This window comes from Chiroxiphia lanceolata, chromosome 11 (assembly GCF_009829145.1).
Source record: "Chiroxiphia lanceolata isolate bChiLan1 chromosome 11, bChiLan1.pri, whole genome shotgun sequence".
NCBI classification, from domain to species: domain Eukaryota; kingdom Metazoa; phylum Chordata; class Aves; order Passeriformes; family Pipridae; genus Chiroxiphia; species Chiroxiphia lanceolata.
The window spans coordinates 13752509-13763669 of record NC_045647.1 but is presented as its reverse complement, the minus strand read 5'-3'; the positions used below and the strand labels follow the sequence as shown (position 1 = coordinate 13763669).

The window sequence follows — 11161 nt, the reverse complement described above, 5'->3', positions numbered from 1 at the left end:
GGGAGAATAAAAATACGTTTGTGCAAACTGTGTCTCCTCTTCTATTAAGCACTTCTGAAATTTTTAATAATTGATGCAAAATGAAATGTTTTGGTGAAAAATCTGGGGATTTTCTCCTTCACCAATTAGCATTTCAGCATTGATTATAAAAGAGTCTTTCTAATGAAAGGAAAGAAGGAAACAGCAGGACATTCACCAAGAAAATGCTCAGACTGGGCCCAGCCCCCTGAATTCACTGACACTTCTACTCAGGAAAAGTGGAACTTGCCAATGAGACCTGTGTGATTTCAATCATTTACTCACGAACATTGAAACCCCACAGTTCCCTCTATCATTGCTGTCATGAGATCAATGTTCATAAAAAAAGAAAATTTAAGAAAAGAGTGTCTATGCTGGATTTACTGCCTGATAGATATAGACAGTCCTGCTGATGGGAGAGTGGAAAACCCCATTGCTCAGGTGTCAAAGGAGACATTGGATCAGCTCCCTTAGAAGACAATCCCTTTTGGGCACCAAAAATATCTACCGTTCTGTTAGAAGAATATAATTGGGGTTTTGACATTTTTTTTCTTGTTCTCTTTTAATTTTAACACCTTTTGTTCAGTTTATCTTTAGATAGCAATGACTACCATTTCTTTTTATTTGAGAATATGTCCTATAGCTGGTACTGGTATTCAGCAACAAAGAATTGCACAGCATAAGCCTTCACAAAACAATCTGCCCTCAGACATTTGTGGACAAGTCCCATAGAACCTGGTGCATACCTTCACCTTATAAATTGTTTTTGTCAGCAGAATAATGTTTCTCTGTAAACTGTTCTGGATTTCTAGAGCAAATGTAAAGTGCTGTTTCTAAACAGTAATGCTATTTCCCCCCTCCGAAGTAGAATATGCTTCAATTATTGGCAGGGAACTCGTTCTCTACCCTGGGATAGCTTGAGTGAGTAAAGGGAACAAACCACTATGAACTGAATACTTTAAAAAGAAAGAAAGAAAAAGAAAACTCTCCTCCTGCTTGCAAACAGAAGATTGGTTCATTTGCGCATGCTGTGCAAAACTTGCCACAAAGTCCTTTGTGCCATCAGCATGAAAAGAATCCTTTACCCAGGCGGGAGATTAGGGTGGCCAGCGGGAATCCCTGCACCCGAAATTCAGATCAGAATGGGTAAGTTCATGGGAAGTTGGGATTTTAAAGGGATTGTTCTGATGATGCCAAAAGAGCGGCAGCAACAACAGCCAACTCCACGGGTCCATCCAAATTTCAGCTTTCACTCTCAGTAAAGGTACGCTGAGGAGACAGAGTGCAAGGGGCTGGTTTTGCTCACCTTTAAGGGTGTCATGCAAGAGCGAACCACAAAGGTGCCAGCAGGTACCTCAGGTGTCCCATCTGAGACCCCCAACCGCAGCCTCTCCCTCCCCTTTGCATCAGCAAACCCCGAGAGATCGGCGCTGGCGGCAGCTGAGCGCTGCGGTCTCACGCAGCACAATCCATGCATCAATCTTCCTTACAGCGGTGTCTTATCTTGGCTCCCAGAGTCGTAGTCAACTCCAGAAACTATGAGGGCACCGGGGAGCGGGTGCGAGACGCGGGAGCCGCAGCTGCCACTCCCCTCCTGTGCCGGCAATTGTGCTGCCACCTCGGGAGCGCTCCCGGCCGCCCGGCCTGGTCAAAGGACCTTTGAATTAACCTTTTCACTGGAAAAGAGATTGTGGCCCTATAGAAAAGTATGAATTCAGAGCAAAGCCTTTCTGCGGGATTAGTCCATTAGAAGCAAAAAGAGAAAGGTTTTTTTGTTGTTCTGCGAAATATAAGTGATTACAGGATTTAAAGGGGGAAAAAAAAAAATCGTCTGCTGTAGGGGGGAATATCAGCTTTGGAACAATGAGTGCTCTTATCCTCCGGCTAAGTCCCTGTACTGCCCTTATCTGCACCCCATCGGACTGCCTGCCAGGAGAGTGAGCTAAGAGATATAGTGTAACCACTGTCCTGTGTGGTCCTTCCCTCCGTCCTCTCTCAAGGGAAAAAGGTGTGTGAGAGATGTGGATCTGCTGCTCTATAGGATTTTTTTAGAGAAGGGGGAAGGCTGTGCTAAGATTTTATATCAGAGAAAGAGAAGTCACCTGATTTCCTGTCAGACTTTCTTCTCGTTTTCTTTTTTACATTTTTTTGGTGGTGTTTTCTTCCCTCCTCACCTTGCCTTTCAATGTTTCTCTAAGTCAGTTATTTGTCCATTAATAGCCAAAGCACGACCACTTGCTCATCTCACCTTTAGAGAGAAGTAAAAGACTGTGGAATTCCCATCACCTTAGAAACAAATGACTTTTTTATATTTTCTTATTAAGAGATCTAGTCTGACATGCTTAGGTACAAAGGAATTTTTTTTTAATTATCGATTAATGAGGGGGGCATTTTCAGTTTGGTGACAAATTTGAGTAACCTTAAAAAAGCAAGATTTTTTTTTTTTCCTAAAAAAGGGGGAGAACAGCACTTAGTAAATAAGAAATCTGTTCCCTGTACAGTATCTGGTACAAAGAGAAGAGTGAGCACCTCTGTTTCAATTCATCATACAACCTTCAATAAAGGCAGGGTTTCTATAGGTCCCATAGTAACTAAAGGTAAAAGGCTTTTCAAATTTCAAACCACGCAGTCTTTACGCCAAAACTATTCAGTTTGGATCTTATGATCAGACTTTCAAATAGATTCTGATCTTTGTTTAGAAACCATCTGGCCAAAGAAAAATTGCCAACTATATCCCTTTTTTTTTCTTTTTTCACTTCATCCCAAAAATGTGTTTCAGTTTTCATCCTTATGTGTCAAAAGTGATAAAGGACATTTAAATATCCAGTGCATGTCCTTTACACATAACAAAGTTTGTGTAATCACATTCTTGTAGCAGTAAAATCCCATATTCCTTCCCTTTACAGATGGCACAGTAATTATCATTTAGCTCTCAGAGTATAACTCAGGGTGTGGAAAGACACACAAAGTTTACATGCATGCCAACCCACCCTTTTGCAGAATTTCAAATGTAACCAATTTTTTGGTTGTATGGTCACATTAAAATTCCCCTTTTGCAACACTTCATGCAAAAAACAAACACCTGGATTCAGAGTTTCCTAAAGGAGTCATCTGAAAATAGGTACTTTCTGCCAAAATGTCACAAAGATTTATGTGCTTACATTCATGGATTAAATTGAGGACAGGTGGGAGAACATTCAAGTATGAGAAGGAATGATAGCAAATTTATGTGTAAAAAAAGGGGGGGAAGGAGGGTAGTTATTATGATTTCTGGTGGTTTAGATAAAACACACATAGATTTTTTTAAAAGGGAAGGTACCGTGCCTGAAAATCCATCCTTCAGCAGTGAAATAATTATCTGTGGGATTGTATTTCCTTAAAGTGAAGAGAGAGGCATTCTGGAATTCAAAACACAGCGTCTTAACCACGTCACTGAGCGGCACTTGGATGTCACGCAGAGTGTTGGAGCAGATGTTTATGGCCAGGACTCACAGTGCACCAGCACGGGGCCAGCAGGCACTGAGGCACTGCAGCTGCAGCTTGCTGTCCTTCCCTGGCCAGGATCTTTGTGCCTCTCCCAAGGACATCCCCTCCCACCACTAAATGGGAGACAGCAACGGCTCCTGCAGAGGAGAACCGGGTGGCCACTGACATTCCCTGGAGCCCCTCACATGTGGTGGCCTCTGAGCTTCTGCAGGAAGGCCAAGAATAGGTGGACACTGGTCATGGGAGAGAGGAGATTCAAACCAAGTAAGCTGAAGTAAAAGCAACAAGAACACCAAGCTGTTCGTGAAAATTTGGTTTTAAACCTGATTTGTGTTTCAAACACTTTTCTAATCTCTAGGTAGTCTTAAATAGGATCACATGATGCCTGACCCATTGGGAAGGGATGCTGGAGTCTGACAAATGTCCTCTTATCTCGATTTTAATGGGGGATGGGAATGGGGGCATCCATTAAAAGTCCTGTTGTGTCCAAACCCTACACAGGACACTTTCAAACTAAATTTTACTCTGAAGAAAACTGTAACATAGCTCAATAGTCAGCCAAGCCAGCTGCTACTTTAGCCTCTCTAAAACACCATCCCAATCATTATCAGGATTCATAGCTAAGATATGTTGTAAATCAAGCTGTTCAGTGCTCGCTAAATTCCTTTTAGATTAAAATTAACTTCATTCCAATCCGTGCACCCAGAGCTGGCTGTGTGTACATTATCGTTCCTTTAAAGCAGCGATGCACTCAAGATCAACACATTCCCACCTTTTAAATCACAGAGGATGATTACATTGAGGCAAATGAAAACTGAAGCATATTGACAAGCTTGCTTTTTTTTTTCCTCCCCACTGCAGGAAATGATTGTAGAGGTAGGCAGCCTAGTGTTTCACAGAAGTACTATGTTTTATGTAAATAAATATATAGCTAGGAACAGTCATGGAGGTTAAAGGGCATCTGTAAAGAGAAAACTATGATTCCTAGACCCTTTGTTAAGTTTATTTAGTAGAGGGACTAGAGAAAGTTTCAGACTGGGCTGTAAGGTGCTAATAGCCCAACCAGATAAATGTTAGCTTCCCGAGTCTGGATGCCAGAAGAAACTGTAAATGGCTAAGAGCCGACATAGAATTCTTCTATCCAAGAAAAACATGTTATTCTGCACCAAAAAAAAATTAGGGTATAGAGTATTACATCTCAGTATAACATTGATGTATTATTCTTTTTCAACCTCTGGCCTTCAGGATGGTGCAGTGTTATCGTTCTATATTAATCCTCCCATGCATAAATTTAGCTTTAAAATTTTTAAGTAGAAACTATCAACCTATGCTTCATAATTTAAAATCTATTTTTATTCACTGTTGCCTCCAATTACTTCTTAGTAACTTAAAGCTGAATTAGATTGCTTCCCTATATTTATTTTTCCTGTATCACACACACATAAAAATTTATCAACATGGAGCACTTGTATAAATTCTGAACCACTGGAATTACTTTTCTGTTCAGAACCAAATTAAATTATTTATACAGGGACAGTGACTGTTGGATTAGACCTTAATTACAACAACATTTTTACAAGAAAAACAGGTTGAATTTACCAAGTTTATAATTGATAATCACTAACAACAACTTACTCAGTGAGTATTTCACAACTAGCTTAACAGTATGTTTCAGGTGATGCTCCTGAAGGCATCAGGGGCATTTTTCCATTCTCCCTGTACCTGCAGAGTTTGATGCCTGACCACAATCAGGTCATCTGGATCTGTCTGTTGCCTCTGAACTCTGAAAGAAAGGTTGTTTTAAAAATTAGGTCTGGTAATTTCATCCTGCCAGGTACAACTGAAGCTTCTAGAAATTAATTTTTCTTCAGATAACATAGAATTTTCCATCTGAGGTTCACCAGTTTAATACAACCTTAGGAAATATTTAAGTTAGGCTAATATTGTATAGCTATGTTGCTTGAAAACTCTTTGAAAAGCAGCAGATTCAACCTATTCCCAGCAGGATGTTAAATTTTGGTACTTATTTACCTGGTGGGATCAAATCATGTCCCCATTTTCACTTTTACAATCACACTGAAACCACCGGAAATATGCAACTGGAAAAGAAAGCAAATGTAACGTGAGGTCACTGTTCCTTTTTTCTCAAAGATAAGAAGTTTTCACATAGCAGCAGCCTCTGGGAAACAATCCATTTTAGACCAAATTAGTCCCAGTGGTAATGTTGATTTTTAGCAACTGAGTTACACCAGGGATACATTTAATTCTACTGTTCTTTGTTGTTCTCATTAATAAGCCACATTATGTCACACAGTCTGCATGCAAAAGTATGATTAGTGTTATTTAATTACTTTGTTTTTGTAAGAAAATCTACCCACTTGGGTTGCATATAACCAGTAATGTGGCCAAATCAAATGCGTGCACTCCAACCCAAATATTTTTTTCTTTGTTTCTGCACATATAATTGCATGTAATTTTTAGTTGTGTACAGAATTTTTGTGATAAAACCCCATTAATCACATATTCGTCAATGCAGCAAAAATACATCCGAGCAAACGTGGTGTAACGTTACAAACACAAGACATGTTTTAGGATGGAAAGAGGTCAGGATTCCCATCTTCATCTATCCCCTAACGTTACATAAATGACTAAGTCATCATATCCATGGTTTTCACATGGAAATATAAACACCACTGAAATTCCATGCACTATAAATGTCTATGGCTCTTGAGTGCTTAAAATTACCAAGAGTGCCGTAAGAACAGTGTACACAACGTCCACTGACGGATGAGAACAGCCCAGGCAGTGCTGGCAGCGGGTGCAGATGACGTGGGGCATTAATTGTCATCCGGGTTCCCACGTTATCACCTTCCCTGGTGTCCTCACACACAGGTTGCTTCAGATCTCTGGCCATTCAGTTCCCTCCAGCTCCTGGAGTGTTTTTTGTTACCCTTCCATCACTTGGATTATTTAGCTCTGAAGGCCTAGCATGTAAGTCTATGGCTCCTGAAAGAATGGGGTCTCAAAGTTTATTTAGTTCCTGAAGCCCTGTTCTGGCACTAATTAAAAATAACCTTTCATGTGGGGCACTGTGGACCCAGTGTCCCACTCTTCTACAGAAAGAAGGAGTTGAAGTCAGAGAAGTTGCTCTTCGTGTATAGCAGCATCCGGGTGAGAAAAATTTTTCTCTGTCTGTGCTTTTGCAACTAAACCAAAGCCAGGCCATATTCTAATCTAATTATAGTCCTTAATCAGCAGTGTGTTACCAGCTCAGGGTCTTTTTAACTTTAGAGTCTCGAGAAAACAATTCATAAACAAGCAGTGGTTGTGAAATCCAGTCAGGCAAGAGACTCCTCTGATTTCCAAGCAGAGATCCGTGCTATGTTGATGACACTACTGGCTCAAATATCATATTTACATTCTAGTTTTTAATGGCTTGCAGTTAGGAATCAGACAAGCTGTTCTGTAGGTGGTCTAAATTATATCCTGTGTGCACACTGCGTGCTGAGAGAAGTTTGCTGATCTAACAAATGATAAAAGACTAAGCAATACCCACTGTACATCCAAATCTTTACCCTGGCAGACCTTATGCTGATTTTTCACAGGAGTTTTGCCTGAGTAATGGCCATAGCATTTGGCCCATTTTGACCAAATTAGTGATTAACTGTTCAGTACCAGGAACCCTGTCCCTTTGGTCCACTGTAGGTATTTAAAGCTAATTCACATTATTGCAATTACAAAAAAAAAGAATCTTACTATTTTCCAATCTTTTTTAACCTCAAGTTTTTCTGTGGTGAAAATATTTTATCCGTTTAACGTTAATATGTTTTTTTAGCCAGATCTGGTTACCTAAATATGTAGATGTATGACTTGTGGGACTTTCAGGAATACCTGTCTTTCACTAAAATCAAGGAGAATGAACCGTTAAATGTCTTTAACGAGTCATACCAAACTGACTGATGAATAAAAATCACATTAGAAAGCTCTGACAAAGCAGGAGATTTATTCTGCCACCCATAAGCCAAACCACTATTCAGGTCCCAGTGCTTGACTTCTGGTAAGACTGTCAGTCTCCTTCCTCTTTAACTCATTTCTTTCATGTACTTTAAAAAAGGGCTGTCTAAGATACAACCTGATCTTTCAATCTGTACATAGCTCAGTGAAGATCCTAATCCTGACTGAGACTGGAAACACTCAGCTTAATTATTTTAACTCCAATAAATGGTAAAACCTAGAAGTTGTGGTGACACCAGTAGAGAGCTGATACATCCCATCATTTTCTTTAATGTTGTATTTGAAACAGAAATGCTTGCAGAGGGGTTTTCTTGTTGGGGACAGTGGGTGGGTAAACTGAAACAATAGTTCTATGACAGGTCCCTAAATGATATCAAAAACTAACACCTTTTTCTTATAAAAGGTATAAAAGATGAGAGCATGGCCTCTGAGGCTCTGCTCCCTCCCCAGCAGCTGAGCAGCTCAGGCTCATCTCAGGCATGTGCACATCTGAGCCCTTGTGCCTGAAGCTGCCGAGGGCCAGCTCAGCAGGGCTGTGGCTCCTGCCCCTTCTGCACTGGCACGTTCACTGCTCTATCCAGGGCAGCAAGTCACAGTGCAGGTACAGTGGATTCCACCATGTGGGGCCAAAATCAACCTTGGCTGCTTTTCTGGGGGAAGAAAAAGCTCTGGGACAGCCCTGTGGCCTGGGCTCATAGTGACGGCAGCAGCCTGGGAGGTGTTTTGGAGCACAATTCCCAGGAATTTGTACTCTGGAAACACACTGACTAGTGAGAATAATTGGGAGATTTACCTCCTGATCTGAAGTAACATGAGACATCATGTAAGAATGAGATTAAAATTATTAATTTGAGGCAATTGCAAAGAGAACAGCCCTTCTTTATGTCACTTCTTCGTAATCCTGAAATAACCCCTGGAAGCAGGCAAATTTCAGTTTCCTTCAACACCTGCTAATATGTTTGAGATACACGTTGTAATCCTTGTTCCTCCTTCCTGTATCTTGCTGGACTTTGGCTTTTGAGGAGAGATTTCTGTCGCTGTTCTCTAACTGAATATAGCTCTGCTTACAGCCATGAGTTATTAACACTGAAACTTGCTACAGTATCTCAGCTCTTTATCAAGTTTAGGAACAATTTAAGTAAGAGTTTAGCAGATAAGGTACTTTCTTACTTCCTCTCTTTATCCCACTGCCTTCCTGCAGAGCCAGTAAAAAGCAGGGAATAGGAATATCAGGGCTACCTCTTCATTCTTAATAAAACACTGCTTGTGAATAACCACTGAAGGACAGGAGGAAACTCTCCAGCAAGTCCAAACCCGGTACCAACCCTGATGGTCAGATAGAGGAGGGAGCTGGTGGGTCCCCAAGCATGAACACTGTCTCAGTGGGTTGGGGGCAAGGGGAGCAGGCAACAAACCCTGCACAGGTCTCATCTGTGGGAGCTGCTGCCACAGTTCATGGACAGGCCTTGGAAATGCAGCTCCCAGTCCTTCTTGTAGTAGTAGTTAGCAGTATAAGAGCTAATATTTTCATTTACAGGCAAAATTTATTCTTTCTTTTATTTTTTGTAGTGTATTGATCTGATCAGATTTTCAGCCTTGGTGCAACTACCTGCTATTTTCCTCCCCAAGACCTTGGAGAAGACAGGACATCTGCACCATGTCAGGTGGGTGCTGTCCTGCAGAAGGTCAGAGCCTGTGGAGTGCTAGCTTTTACTCAGAGAAGAAAGAGAGTTCTTCTTCCAGGAGCAATGTTCTTCTCTTCATGCCTTGGAGACCCTCAGCAGCAAAAACTAAACTTCTCTGCTTTCTGCTCTTTCCCCTCCCTGAAGGCTGCCCAAAGCCCTGCCTAAAGGCTGCAAAATACTCCCTACTCCCAGTGCCCTGGATTGAACCATGAGCTGCTGAACTCTCAAACGTGCTTTTTGGTGGGTGCACACAGCGATGTTTTGTCTGCTGCTCCTTCTAACTTGAGTTCATTTGTCTTGATGTTTCCCACAGATGGTTACAATAAGACTGCAAATGGTTTCCCAGCTTTAAAAAAAAAAAAAAAAAAAAAGGAAAGAAAAAAAGGGAACAAAAACCCCCTCTCCTTTCTATTCTTTTTAGAGAAACTCAAATGTCTTAGTTAGGAATTAAAGTCTGAATATTAAGTTAAACTATTCTGTGAAGTCATTTTAGTTTTGCTGACCTGGATTTTTAAACAATCAAATCGCTTTGGGATGGAAATGTTCTCTCTGCAAAATAGGAGAGAAGAATCTTTTCTGCAGTGGCTTAGGTGATAAAGGGTATATATAATAAATAATAACATGGTCATATTTTCAACACTATCCTTGGTCATTGCATTAATCACCCCGTGCATAAAAATAGGCTTTCTGATCTGTATTGTTCTGATATGTATTGTTCTGCATATTTGTTCCTCATTTGTAGCTTTTTCTTTTTTTTTAATCTAGTTTGCTAGATCATGATGGGATAATTTCAGGAAGTTTAGAGCTAGATTCCCTCCTGCTTGCACTAACTTTCTACTCTGAACAGCAGGACATCCATTCCAAACTAATGTAAGAAAAACAAGAACAAGTTTTCACTGCGAGAGGTTCCTCTCCTAATTCATTCAGACTTTCTGGGAGAAGGGATGAAAATGGCTTTTGAAATATAAAAGACTGCTATAGCTGGCTCATCACTAGGGTTTGTCATATCCCATTAGCAGCGATCTAGAAATATCAGTGTCATAACGTGTTGGCAATCACTCCTCTTTACCAGTATCATGTGAATGCCCATCCACATTAACGTCCAACCTGTCATTCAAACAGCTACAAAAACGTATTGTGTAACAGGAAAAATTGCTAATGCACATAGGCTTTCCTGTTACCAGTAAGAGTAAAGGAATAACATCCTTTATCCTGTGGAAACTGGTACCTCTGTCAACGTTCACCAGACAAAAAACATAACCATCACAGGTACTTTCACCACTTTTGAAGATTTTACATTTTAGATATTCTTTTATCTCCATTAAAATCCCTTGCTATACATGTATTTCATGTCCATGGTGTTTGCTGAGGTTTAGATGTAAAATATAGCTTCTTTGCCTAATAAACTGTATTTTTTTCACTTCTATTCAAGTAGGTCCACTTTATTACAGAAACCTAAATGTTCAGTCATTGTAAGGGATTACCATTACATATTCCTATAAATAATTGTTCACTTTAAGGATAAAGTGAGTAGGAATTTGCTTCCAAAGCATTCTCATCAATATACTGTCAGCTTAATGCTGATACCTTTTAATTACATGGGATTTTTTCTGGAGATTTATCCTTAAATCTCTCAATAATCCCAGCAAAATCTTCATGTCAACTAATGGACCGCTCCCCTTACAGTGCAATTGCATCAAGCAAAGAAAAGGATCTAAACAGTTCCTTCCCTTTTTCCTCAATTTAGTAATACAAAGTTGTTAAATGGGAATAGAATGTAGGAAATGTCAATCCATAAACAAGAAAACTCCCAGTAAAAGAGACTGGGTTACATGCCTTCCTCTGAATAGAAAAAATTCAGCTGCAAGTCTGTGGCATGCAATTTCATCTTTCAGGAATTTTCTTTGGGCTCACAAAGGAGTACACATTATTCAGCTTTTGTCTGCAAATGATAAAAC

The 11161-nt window shown here is 40.2% G+C and overlaps 1 long non-coding RNA gene across 1 annotated transcript; it reads left to right on the top strand.

Annotated features, from left to right (window-relative positions):
• The first annotated feature begins 3522 nt into the window (after positions 1–3522).
• Positions 3523–9412, top strand: LOC116792461. The gene is made up of 3 exons (XR_004359136.1): positions 3523–3730; positions 9088–9182; positions 9348–9412. It is a non-coding gene; the product is annotated as an uncharacterized LOC116792461 (long non-coding RNA).
• Positions 9413–11161: the final 1749 nt, after the last annotated feature.